General features: G+C 42.1%; 1 protein-coding gene across 3 annotated transcripts in view; it reads left to right on the forward strand.

Annotated features, from left to right (window-relative positions):
- Positions 1-14,146, forward strand: part of KLHL18 (kelch like family member 18) — a 55,493-nt gene that overhangs the window by 18,258 nt on the left and 23,089 nt on the right. The gene's annotated exons all lie outside the window — the stretch shown is intronic.

Below are 14,146 nucleotides of genomic sequence, written 5' to 3' on the forward strand. Positions count from 1 at the left end.
TTTTGCATTGAATGACATTCCATGTCTGGATGGATGGACCACAGCTTATTTATCCATTCAGCTCCTGAAGGATATCTTCAGGATATCCTTTTAACTTTTGGTAATTATGAATGTGGCTGCTATAAACATTCACGTGAAGGTTTTAGTGTGGACATAGGTTTTTAACTCCTTTGGGGAAATCTCAGGGAGTGTGATTTTAGATTGTATGATGAGAATATGTTTAGTTTTATAAGAAAATGCCAAATTAGGGGCACCTGGGTGGCTCAGTCGGTTAGCGTCCGACTGGGGCTCAGGTCATGATCTCGCAGTTCGTGGGTTTGAGCCCTGCATCGGGTTCTGTGCTGATAGCTCGGAGCCTGGAGCCTGCTTTGGATTCTGTGTCTCCTTCTCTCTCTGTTCCTCTCCTGCTCACGCTCTGTCTCTCTCTCCCTCTCTCAAAAGTAAATAAAGATTTAAAAAAATTTTCTTTTTAAAGAAAATGCCAAATTGTCTTCCAAAGTGGCTATACCATTTTACATTCCCACCAGCACGAATGAGAGTTCCCAATGCTGCACATCTTTGTCACCATTTGGTGTTTTCAGTGTTTTTGATTTTGGCCATCATAATAGATGCACAGAGATACTCTTTTTTTAATTTACATTTCCTTGATGACATGGTATGGAACATCTTTTCATATGCGTATTTGCCATCTGTGTATCTTCTTGCTGAGATGTCTGTTAAAATCTTTTGCCTGTTTTTTAAATTCACTTGTTTGTTTTCTTATCGTTAGGTTTTAAGAGTTCTTTGTATGTTTTGAGGGGCTCCTGGGTGGCTCAGTCAGCTCAGGTCATTATCTCTTGGTTTGTGGGTTTGAGCCCCGCATCAGGATCTGTTCTGACAGCTCAGATCCTGGAGCCTGCTTCAGATTCAGTGTCTCTCTCTCTCTCTCTCTCTCTCTCTCTCCCTCTCCCTCTCTCTCTCTGCCCCTCCCCTGCTCGTACTCTGCCTCTCTCTGTCTCTCAAAAATAAATGCCAAAAAATTAAAGTTCTTTGTGTGTTTTGATTAATAGCCCTTTATCAGTTAGGTCCTTTGCAAATATTTGCTCCCCTTTTGTGGCTTATCTTCTCATTCTCTTGATTCATTCCTTTTTAAGGCTAACTAATATTCCATTGTATGTATATATACCACATTTTGTATACCCATTCATCTATTGATGGAGACCTGGGGTGGGCTGTTTCCACCTTTTGGCTATTGTGAATACTTCTGTGAATTTATGGGCATACAAATATCTCTTTGAGACTATGCTTTCGATCCTTTTGGGTATATACCTAGGAGTAGAATTGCTGTGTCATATTATTACTCTATGTTTAACTTTCTGAAGAACCTCCAAACTTTTCCACCATTTTATATTTGCACCAGCAGTACAAGCAGTGCACAAGGCTTCTAGTTTCTCCACATCTTCACCAGCACTTGTTATTTTGTTTTGTTTTGTTTTGTTTTGTTTTGGTAATAGCTATCATTGTGGGTGTAAAGTGGTATCTTATCGTAGTTTTGATTTGCATTTCCCTGATGACTAATAATTTTAAACATTTTTTCATGTGCATATTGACCATTTGCGTGCACTTTATTACTCGAAATTGGTTCAGATATTTTAGTTCTTTTTCCCATCATATGAATTTTGGAAGAATCTTGTCTGTATCTATAAAAATAATCTCGCTGTGGTTAGGAATTGCATCAGATCCACACATCAGTTGGGGGGAGAAATGACCTCTCTTTACTGTGTTGAGTGTTGTAATCCCTTAAGACCTGACTGGTGAGCAGAATGGGGGCCTTGAGGCACGACAAGGGCCCAGTCAGAGCTAAAGCCACCCATCTACTAAAGCCGGGAAAGAAGGTCCGCCTTTTCTGATCTTCCTCGGGGCTTTCTCTGGATCACGGTGCTCAGAACTCTGCTCTTAATAGCAGAACTACCCTCAGCAAGACCAACCATTTATTGGCTCATGTAATCCAACTGGAGAAAAGACAGTATTGATGATGTGCTGGGGACTGAAATGCTGTCAAGATACCTTCCCTGCATGTTCAATGCGCTCCTCCCGCTGCAGACTGGTTTTTCATACATGGAGGGTGGTGGAGCACCTGATGGGCCCTTGTTATCCTGGGGGGGATTGTCCCTCTTTCTCATTTGAAAAGTCCTGAGGAAGGGCCTCATTGTTAGGGTTTAAATCATATGTTGTATAGTGCGGTTGGAATGAATATGGAAGTTCCCAGAAGGTAAGGAGCACTAGACAAAGCTGACACGAGAGGGAGTCTATTGGAAGGTTTTTAGTGGCATGTGTTGAAGCCACAAGTGTTTTCTGTTAACCTTCAAGTAACCTAAAATAGTTTAGTAAGAGATCATCATTATATTACAGATCATTGATAGCTAATATATGTTATTAGTATACATAGTTACCTAATTATATGGCTATCTAGTTAAAGGTAAATAATAATAATAAACATATTGTCATGGCAGTAGCCCTCAAGTGTTAACACTTATTTGCAGACTTACTGTACCTATTTATATATGTAAGAAAAATTTGAAGGACATGAGTAGAAAATCATGCCTCCTGTTCAGTCTTTTTTTTTTTTTTTTTTTTAATTTGAGAGAGAGAGAGAGAGAGAGAGAGAGCCCGGGAGGGGCAGAGAGAGAATCCCAAGCAGGCCCCATGCTGTCAGCGTGGAGCCTAACGAACCGTGAGATCATGACCTGAGCCGAAATCAAGAGTCTGAGGCTTAATCAACTGAGCCACCCAGGCGCCCCTCCTGCTCAATTTTTGATAGGCTTTTCTAAATTTAACCAAGAGAACCTGCTGTCCATTTTGACTATAACCTTCAGTGAAACTGCCATCTTTCTGAATGTGCAGTTGATTTATTTTCACGGGGAATTGTTTGTTGACTTTCTGAGTGGCTGTTGAGGATAGAGTTGGTATTTTAATACCAATGACTATTTACTGAGCTATGTGAGGGATGTAGGAGACCCTTTTTGCCCTCAAGGAGTCTGAAGTCTACTAAGGGGGTAAAAACAAAAATACAGTGCTTGTGACTGAGGCTTCATATCTCCAACATGAAATAGCCTTACTTGTCTAAAATCTGAATGAGATTTTGTTTAGGGGTAGAGAGCTGGGTTGAGCTGACTTTGTGTTTGGCAGTTGCTGCATAAGATAGGGGTTTGGTTGATACCTGAGGTAGGAAAACAGATGCTTCAAGGCATCTCCATTCAGTCCACCTCTTCCATTTCTGATGGACAAGGCTGCTTTATTGCTGAAACTGATTAGCATTTAAACTCCATGGGGGTGGGGGTGGGGGCAGAAAGAGAGAATAATTGTGTAACTATGATTAAGAAACTGAAGTTTAAAAAAAAAAAATGACATTGGTGGTGAGTAGGCCCATACCAGGCCATTAATGGCTCAAGTGTGAATGCTTCTATATCGGGCTTAGCTCATTTCCTTTTTTAAAAGGAGCATTTTGTATAAGATACTGTTTATCTCAGTGTTGAATCCACAAAGTGCAGACAGTTCATACTGGTTCAGTGAGTCTGTGAATACCAGCAAATCAGGTGTGATGTAAGGTGAGGGGGTTCTTAAGTTACAATCGGTATCTTCTCCTTTCTAGAGAATGTATTCACGTCCCTCTTCATAATATGTGTTCCCTGTGACTCTAAAGCAGAAATTAGCAAACTTTTTTTTATTATTTTTTTCTTTTTTTAATGTTTATTTATTTTTAAGAGAGAGAGAGAGAGAGGGACAGAGCACGAGCCAAGGGAGGGGCAGAGAGAGGGGGAGACACAGAATCTGAAGCAAGCTCTGGGCTCTGAGCTGACAGCACAGAGCCCGACATGGGACTCGAACTCACGAACTGTGAGATCATGACCTGAAGTCAGATGCTTAACCAACTGAGCCACCCAGGCATCCCTTGCAAACTTTTTCTATAAAGGTCCAAACAGTAAATATTTTTGGCTTTGTAGGCCAATGGTCACTGTCATAGCTACTCAACTTTGAGATTGTATGGACAAGTCTGTGTTCCAATAAAACTGTATGTGGACACTGAAATTTGGATTTCATATAATTCTCACATGTCATATTAGTCTCCTTTTGATTCCCTCCCCCCGCCCCAAATATATAAAAATGTGAATGGGGCGCCTGGGTGGCTCAGTTGGCTGGGCATTCGACTTTGGCTCAGGTCATGATCTTGTGGTCCGTGAGTTCGAGCCCCGCGTTGGGCTCTGTGCTGACAGCTCGGAGCCTGGAGCCTGCTTCCGATTCTGTGTCTCCCTCTCTATCTGCCCCTCCCCCACTCACGCTCTGTCTCTCTCTGTCAAAAATAAATAAACATTAAAAAAAAATTTTTTTTTTTAATGTGAAAAACTACACTTAGCTCATGGGCCACACAAAAACAAGAGGCAGGCCAGATTTGGGCCCATAGACTATAGTTTGCTGACCCCTTCTCTAAAGATCTTAAAAATAACTTCTATTGGCTGGGAGCAAAGGACTCTGGATCTTGGTTTGAGCCCTACGTTTTGGGTGTAGAGGTTACTTAAAAATAAAATATTTATTAAAAAATGGGGCACCTGGGTGGCTTAGTTGGTGAAGCATCAACTTTGGCTCAGGTCTTGATCTCACTATTTGTGAGTTCAAGCCCCGCATCAGGTTCTGTGTTGGCAGTGCGAAGCCTACTTGGGATTCTCTCTCTCTCCCTGTCTTTCTGCCCCTCCCTGACTCGTGCTTTCTCTCTCTCTTTCTCTCTTTCTCTCAAAATAAATAAATAAATAGTTAAGAAAACTTCTATATAGTCTTATATTTGAGGACATTTATTTAACAGTTATATTGCACTTAATATGTGCCATGCACCATTTTAAATGCCTTACAGAGATTAATTTAATCCTCACAATTAACCCCAGGAAAAAGGTACTGTGTAAATTTTTTTTTAATGTTTATTTGTTTTTGAGAGAGACAGAGTGTGAACAGGGGAGGGGCAGAGAGAGAGGGAGACACAGAATCCAAAGTAGGCTCCAGGCTCTGAGCTGATAGCCCAGAGCCTGACGTGGGGCTTAAACTCACGAACCGCAAGATCATGTCCTCAGCCAAAGTTGGACGCTTAACTGACTGAGCCACCCAGGCGCCCCAAGAAAGGTACTGTTCAATAACATTTTGCAGATGTGTGAATTGAGGCACAGAGAGGTTGAGTGACTAGCCCAGAGTCACACAGCTAGCACATGGCAGAACCTGGATCTGAACCCAGGTATTCTAGCTCCAGAGCACTTGCTCTTATCTACAATGATATGCTATCTGTCTTAAAGGGTTTATAATTATTGATTTTCTAGCCTAAAGGAATTTTAGAGATTAATCCATCCCTACTACATTTCCATTTTGTAGACACAGTCTCACGCACCAGCTTCCCGCATCGCCTTTATGATTCAAATTTGTGCCTCAGTAAAATCATGGATTACCACTTATGCACTTTCAGCGTCTCTTGTGACTGCCTAAAAGCTTAGTCTTAAATCCCACTTATCCCAAGGGTAATCTGTCTGCACAGGCTGGGCACTTAACTGTTCCCTTAGTGTTTTATTTATGTTCCTTGTGAGATGTTTGAAGGTAGGAGCAAAAGTATCAAAATGCTTTCCATCAAAGGGAAATCTATTCTGGGCATATCTTTTGCTTTCTTTGGGAACACCTGTCTCAGATTCCTCCCAACTCAGATTTTGCCCTGCTGCTCTTCCTGCTTGAATAAGCAGCTGGTTGAATCTTGAGCCCCACCTGTCTGTTGATAGGAAACAGAACTTGTGGTGTCATGCTACACTATCCTTGTTGATCTAAAGATACCACCAAAGCAGGGCTGTGAATGGAAAACTTCCCAGTCTTTCCAAGGAAAAAAATGGAAGCTAGGTGTGAATGTGTGTGAGTGTGTGTGTGTGTGTGTGTGTGTGTGTGTGTGTGTGTGTGTGTTAAAGCAAGTCAAAATTCAGGTAAATGATGAGGTGCTCAGGTCTTCTTGTTCTTTTTGCTTATAGTCTCAGATTCTACTAACCTCTGGTGAAGAGGTTCCTGTGCCACAGGGACTCAGCAGAGTTATTGCCAGGGGCTCTCATATCCAAATGTGCACCAGTCTGTCAGCCAGATAAATGATACGTTTAAGAGGTGGGCGTAATTACTTTTCAAACATATGTAGGTACCATCATGAGCAAAAAGCAAAGCTTTGCTGAATTCATGTTAGATGGCTGTTATTAATACAGTTACTACCTATTGAGACACCCGATCCAGTTAGAGCCCCTTATTTACAGATGAAGAAACTGAGGCTCAGGGGTGAAGGGAAGAGATTTGCCTTGGTCACACAGAAAGAGAACAGCTGGCCTGGAAGTTGGCACGGTTTGTATGTACCATATGGCTTGTGCTGTCTCCCTTGGGATGATCAGATAAAGCGATTGGTAAATATTTTGACCTTTAATACTGCGCTGTACTTTCTAATAGAGTGGTTGATCACAGTAACATTTACCAGTATTTATAGTGCTTCTCTTGAGAATTTTAATGTGTTTTTTTGGTTTTTTTTTATTTGTTTGTTTGTTTGTTTTTACTGTATTCCTTGCTATACCAGCATTAAGTAGTAATCCTACCTGGAAATCCAGTCTAACCTAGAAGCAAAACATAGGAGGATTGGGCAGCTTGCTTATATCTGTAGTAGAGCTGGCTCTAAAACTCAAGGTTGAATCTCTATGAATCAGACTGAACTTGTGAGGATTTTAGTTATTTATATCTTAGCCTTCTATGGCTGTTACTCTCAGCTGGGTGTAAAAACAAACTTTTGTTAAATCTCTGCTAAGTGCCTGGCAGTGTGCTAGGGTATTTTCACATGTATTACCTGTCACTTGATTTAATAAGACCAATGTTGCAATTCTGAGGCTCTGCTCAGAAAAAGCTAAATAGCTTCAATCTGCTCCAGAGCCCATCCATCTAGTCATTGATTTATTCATCTATTTACTGTTGTGGAGCACCAACATCAGGTTTGCAAATGTGCCCTTGAGTCATGTCCCATTGGTGGCCAAGCTGGAACAAATCACAGATCCATTCCTCCAACAAGACTCAGAATTGGCGGTAACATCAGCATGATCTGCACAGGGCAACACTTTTTTTCCCACTAGAACTTCAGGAATTTGGAGTGACCCTGCTGATTTGGTCGAATGACGTTCGCAGCATCTTTCTATTTGTACATCTTTCTATTTGATCTTCTTAAAAACTCTTGAGAAGTCAGACGAATAGGGACGATCTCATAAGTTGAGAAGCCAAACATGGAGGAGGCCTGTATGAGGTGACCTTGCTAGCACGGGCTGGGCCTTCTAGCTTGCACGTTTGTGTCACATGGCCATGTGTTATGGTTACATGGCATCATGAGCCACCGCTGCCCCCACGCTCTTCTCTTCCTTCAGGCGGCTCCTTGCTTCTCTTCTTTTCTTTTCCTTCCTGTACTTTCCTTCTGTTGCATCCTTCTGATGCGTCCCCAGTAGGTAGGCTTTGACTGTCAGAGTTCCACAAGGCTTCTTATACCCTCTTTGCACTCTAAGCTCTGTCCCTCGGTGACCTCTTCTTGTCTCTACACTGACAACTCCAAAAAGTGTCATTTGAGCCTAGACTCCATCTCTCTGTGTTCCAGATGTAGCCATCCACTTACTACACGGTATCTGTTCGGATGCCTCCCAGGCACTCAGTGGCAGCTTGTCCCAAACTTGACTCCATCTTCTACCCCTAACATAGCCCTTCTGTGTCATTTCTCATCTAAGTGAATGGCAACTCCCAGTTCATGCTCTGCCTGCAGAGAATGGCTCCATGGCCTTAGAGACCCTTCCTTGTACTGTTTCCTGGTTTCCTAACACTCTTAAAGTAAAATGTAGAATTTCTGAGTGCCCTATCTACTTTTCCAGCTTCACATCACATCACTTTCCTTTTCATATCTGTACTTGCATCATGGAGGCCACTTTGATTTTTAACAACTATCGACGGAATAGTGTGTTCATGATTTTTAAAACCAAGTATAGAGGAGTTGCAACACATGTGGATTTACGTTATCCTTACCTTCTTCCCCTTCATTTAACCCCATTAGCTCTTAATTTTCCCAACAAAGCTATTAACAGACATTATAAGTTACAGGGGCTTCATAATTAAAAAAAAAAAAAAAAACAACCATACAGAGGAACTCTATAGGTGAGCTTCAGTCTCTTCAGATCCTACTGTGCAGAGCCCCTGCTTAGAAAGAGGTTCTGTTTCCACTCTTTGTAGAAGCCAGATGGCCTGAGTGCCGAGTCTTTGCTGCAGTTTTAGTGGAAGTTGTTTGGATTTTCAGTTGGAATTGGTGTTTTTTTCTCAGAAGCACACTTATGTACCTAGGGAGTCCTGGGATTGCCCCTAATTTGCTTTGTAGATGCTAGTCATCGCGTACCATTCCAGAGCAGTTAAGTGTCTGGTGCTGATCCATGCGCTTACTAAGGAGTAGTGTGAGCACAGGCACTAGGTGTGTGCTGTGTGCACAGAGACCTGATATCCTGATCCAACCCAGGCAGCTCCATATGTGGTCATGCATTTAACTCTTTCAGTTCAGAGTGTTTCATTATACCACATATTTACTTTTTTCCTTCTGCCCTAGCTTGGAACCTAGCTCTTTCCAATACTTTAAATTAATGGTCTGATTCCGTTCTAGTGGTGCCACCAAAGCACCCTTGCTTTATTCCTTTTTTTTTTTTTTAATGAATTTTTTATTTTGAGATAATTGTAGATTTGGATGTAGTTATTTGAAATAATAACAGTGCAGGGCGCCTGGGTGGCTCATTCGGTTGAGCGTCCAACTCTTGATTTCGGCTCAGGTCATGATCCCAGGGTCATGGGATGGAGCCCCACATGAAGCTTCATACTGAGCGTGGTACCTGCTTAAGATTCTCTCTCTCTCTCCCTCCCTCCCTCCCTCCCCCTCTCCCTTGCTCCCTCTCCCCCACTCTCCCCCACTCTCCCTCCCTCTCCTTGTGCCCCCTCCCCCATGCATGCTGTCTCTCTCTAAAATAAAAATAAGTAAAAAGAGGAAATAATAACAGGGAGATCCTGTTTACCCTTTACCCAGTTTCCCCCATGGTAATCTTACAAAACTTCAGTACAACATCACAACTAAGATTTTGACATTGATGTCATTCAACACTCTTACTCAGATTCCCCCAGCTTTACTTTTATTCACTGGTATGTATATGTGTGTTTAGTTCTATCTAATTTTTTTTATCATGTGTAGGTTTTTTTATTATTTCAAAAATTTCCCACATGGCTGAGAACTTGAGCTGGGAGGAGGTGTTTATTTACTGGGTCCCTCTCAAACTCCACTAGTAAACAGCTCAAGCATAATTCCTTCTCTTTTACATAATAGCTACTTAATTTTCAGGCAAGTTATTTAACTTCTAAATCTTCGTTTCCTCTTTTACAAAATGGAATTCACAGTAGCTACTTAATGCACAGGTTGCTATGAGGGCCAAAATGAGAAAATAATGCATAATGGGTACTTAACAAAAAGGAATTCAGTAAATGATCATCTCTCTCTATCTCTGTCTCTCTTTCTTTTCCTTTTTTTTTTTAAAGAAAGTGTGCGCAAGCTGCAGAGAGAAGCAGAGGGAGAGAGAGAGAGAATCTTAAGCAGGCTCACACTCAGCACACAGCCCTGAGGGGGCTTGATCCCATGGCCGTGGAATCATGACCTGAGCCAAAAGCAAGAGTTGGGCATTCAGCCGACTGAACTACCCAGACAGGCACCCCTGATCATCTCATTTTTTAAGTGATTTTTTAAAACTGAGATTATAAATGAGAGTATTTGGGTTTTTTAAAGCTTTTCACAAAAATGTGGTATCTTAGGATTATAAAATTGGAAGATCCCTTAATAGGTTTGGGACTGGTGAAGAACCGCCCTAAACATTCTTAGGTGATAGGACCTTATTCTTTGTAATAAACTAAAATCTGCCTCCCTGTCATTTCTGGATCTGCCCTCATCCATGTGATGACCCTTCTAGGGTTTGAGGACAGCTGCTGTGTCCCCCCTCCCAAATTATCTTTTACAAATGGGCTATCCTTTAGCCATTCCTCTTAAGATGTAGCTTCCAGACCTTCTCCCAGCTTGGTCTCCCTCTTCTGGATAAAGACAAATTTGTTGTCCCCTTTAACAAAATACAGAGTTCAGTTGTAATCTGGCTAATGTATCCCAAGATAGGCCTGCCTTCTCTTTACCTGAGCTTTTTGGGGAAACCAGGTCACCTAGTTTATGCACGTACCGTTTGTTCTTTTGTCTTCTGTCTACTTCCCAAATGAAAAATAAATGCATGGCAGTTTTACACAGCTAATTGAACACACATTTTAACCCCCGTGCTCTGCTGTAATCCCATTAAAATGATAGTAAGAGGGAGAAGAGGTATCAGTAGATGAGAGGTCAATGGAATGTTGACACCAGAAAGTAGGAAGTGTGGTGAGCTTTGAGGGCCAGAGGAACTGAAAGTGCCTCCCGGGGGAGAGACTAAGAAGAAAGAGGATTTGTAATGCAGAACCCTGGAATAGTTCCAGAATTGGAGAAACAAAATACTGAAAACAGGAAGATTAGTTGAAAGTCTGTGTGAAAAGCAATTAGTTGCCTACAACTCCTCCCCCACTCTCCCAGGAGACCAGAATTTCAGTCTTACATATTGAACCAGAGGCATACCAAGGATAGAAGAAGGGATGGAATATGGTGCAAAACTGAAAATAAAGGCTTTAAGGCAGAGGTCTAAATAGTGAATGGTAGGACCATCACCTCTCTAACCTACTTTTCAGAATATCTGCAGGCAGGCACTCCCATCCAAGAGATTGGAAGATCCATCTCTGATAAAGTTTGCCACAGAGAAAAAGTTCCAAAGATACTATTTTTAGGGGTCCTCAGTAGAATGGCAGGGTCTTGCTTGGTCACCAATGTGACATCCACAAGTTGATAAGCCTAGTTCTCCCACACAGAACTTTCAAACAGTTTCTAAAAATATCAGCAGTTAGGGGTACCTGGTTGGCTCAGTCGGTTGAGCATCTGACTTCGGTTCAGGTTATGATCTCACAGTTCGTGGGTTTGAGCCCCATGTCAGGCTCTGTGCTGACAGCTCAGAGCCTGGAGCCTGCTTCAGATTCTGTGTCTCCCTCTCTCTCTCTGCCCCTCCCTTGCTCACACTCTGTCTCTCTCTTAAAATTTAAACATTAAAAAAAAATTTTTTTTAAAGTATCAGCAGATAGCCACTGTCATGAGGCATTTAAAGCAAGCCTCTAACATAAAAGACAGAGACCAAAACAAATGGGGGAGAAAAGAACTCAGAGGAATAACAGTAAAAGCAGGGAGGAAGAGGAGAAAAAGAAGAAAAAAAATTAACATTTTAAAAAAAGGTTATTTATTTATTTTGAGAGTCTCAGAAAAGAGAGAGCATGGAGGAGGGGAAGAGAGAGTGAGAATCCCAAGCAGGTTCCGCACCAGTGGTGCAGAGCCCACACGGCTTGATCTCATGGCCATGAGATCATGACTTGAGCTGAAGTCTAGAGTCAGACACTTAACCAACTAAGCCACCCAGGTGCCCCTAACTATAATATTGAGAGAGGTTAGAGAAAATACTGCATTTGTGAAAGATGAGTAAGATTCTTTCAGTAAAAAGCTGGATGGGGGAGACCTTCAGAAAACAAGAAGGGCCTCTTGGAAATTAAAAATACACCATAGCCTTATAAAAAGCTACAACACAGAAATATTGAAAGATAAAGTTGAAGAAGATTCCCAGGAGACTGACCAAATGAAAGAGATGGAAAATGGGGAACAGGTGAAAAAAACATGGGGCGCCTCAGTGGCTCAGTCAGTTGAGCATCTGACTTTGGCTTGGGTCATGATCTTGCGGTTCATAGGTTTGAGCCCCATGTCGGGCTCTATGCTGACAGCTCAGGGCCTGGAGCCTGCTTTGGATTCTGTATCTCCCTCTCTCTCTGCCCCTTGCCCCTCCCCCCTCAAAAATAAACATTAAAAAAAATTTTTTTTTTAATATAGGCACATTCCAAGAGGCCTAACATCCGGCTAATAGAAATTTTGGAAAAGAAAAAATAGACAATAGGAGGAAATTATCAAAGAAATAGGATGGAAAAGTATTCCAAGAACTAGAATCAAGTCTGTAGATTGATAAAGCACGCTGAATAAAGGACACCAACAGCAAGGTATAATCCTGTTAGATTCAGAACTCTGAGAATAAAGAGAAAGTACTAAAAGCTTCTAGAGAGAGCAATCACATACTGAGGGTTAGTGTTCAGAAGGGCATTAAATTCCTCAAAAGCAACAAAGTAGAAGACATTGGAGCAATGCCTTCAGAATTCTGATAGAAAAATATATTCCCAACTTAGAATTTTATAGCCAGCTAAACTGTCACCCAGGTTTAAGGCTAATAAAGACATTTTCAAACATATTGTGCATATGCCCTATGATATTCTGATATAATAAGAATATGTATTTGGTCTTTTTCCCTGGTTTCTGGCACAGAGCTCCTCAAACCCTTGGAATTTCTTGAATAGGGGTGATAAAAGCATCTTTTGTTATAATATTTGGTCTTTGTTCCCAGTTCCTGACACAAAAACTTCTAAAACCCTTGGAATTTCCTGAGTGATAGGAGTGTCCTTTGTTATTCATTACAAATCTCTTTCAGCCACACCTGAGTTTATGCTAATAAGGTGACTCTTTGTGGGCCCCTAGATAGCTTCAGGATGGGGGCTGGTTCCCAGAGGAGGCAACCATGTGATTAGAGGGTTGGAATTTCAGTCCCACCCTTTGACCCCTGGGAACCTTCCAGCTTAGTGAAGGTAGCCATGTGTGAGGAGAGTGGCACACATAAGGACAGAAGCTCCTGTGCTCAGGACCCATCTAGACTTTGCCCTATGTACCTCTTCATCTGGCTGTTCTTTTGTATCCCTTTACACTGTCCCTTTATGGTGTATCCCTTTATGATTACACCAGTAACAGTATGCAATCCATTTTCCCTGAGTTCTGTGAGCCATTTTAGTAAATTATTACACCTGAGAAGAGGGTTGTGGGGAACACTCCCCCCTCAACCCTGCCCCGACTTTATCACCAATTGCTCAGAAGTACATGTGGCCCAGCCAGACAAGCCAACCCTGAGACAGTGTAGGAGGGACAGCACAAGGGTGTGAGCACCAGGAGGCAGGGATCACTGGGGGCTGTTTGTAGTTAGGCTGCCACAAGTAATAACTAGAAGTGAAAACTCAGGAACTATTATAAGGACATTACTTAGAAAGGTGAGATAGGGGCGCCTGGGTGGCTCATTCGGTTAAGGGTTGGACTTCGGCTCAGGGCATGATCTCATGGTTCGTGAGTTTGAGCCCCACGTTGGGCTCTGTGCTGACAGCTCAGAGCCTGGAGCCTGCTTCGGATTTTGTGTCTCCCTCTCTCTCTGACCCTCCTCTGCTTACATTCTGTCTCTCTCAAAAGTAAATAAACATTAAAAATTAAAAAAAAAAAAAAAAAAGAAAGGTGAGATAAATACCAGAAGAAAGAAGTTGCCCCTGAGAGCAGGAATCAGGGAACCAGAAGCTGCTGGTGTGAAAAACCTTGTAGAACAACGTTAAGAAATATTTCCAGGGGCATCTGGATGGTTTAGTAGGTTAAGCATCCAACTTCAGCTCAGGTCATGATCTCCCAGTTCGGGAGTTTGAGCCCTGTATCGGGCTCTGCGTTGACCCTGCAGAGCCTGCTTGGGATTCTTTCTGTGCCCCTGCCCCGTCCCACGTGCTCTCTCTTAAAATAAATAAGTAAACTTAAAAAGAAATATTTCCTTTTTTTTTTTTTTTTAATTTCTGACCCCCGCCCCAGAGCACACAGCCATTTAATGCCCCTGAACACCAGTAGGAGAGCAACACATGGATTATGCGAGGAACTCATAGAATCTGAATCAGTGAGGCCCCTTCGGTGTTTGGAAGATGGTGTGATCTTAAAGAACAGCTTCCAGATAATAAACCTAAAGTGGTGCAAAAGAGGCCATAGTGACAGAACTTGAACTAGAACCCTTAAATAAATGTGACCCGGGGAAGAGCATTGGGTAATGAGATGCTCTGGCATTTCTCT

Source organism: Felis catus, chromosome A2 (genome assembly GCF_018350175.1).
Source record: "Felis catus isolate Fca126 chromosome A2, F.catus_Fca126_mat1.0, whole genome shotgun sequence".
Classification (NCBI taxonomy): Eukaryota; Metazoa; Chordata; class Mammalia; order Carnivora; family Felidae; genus Felis; species Felis catus.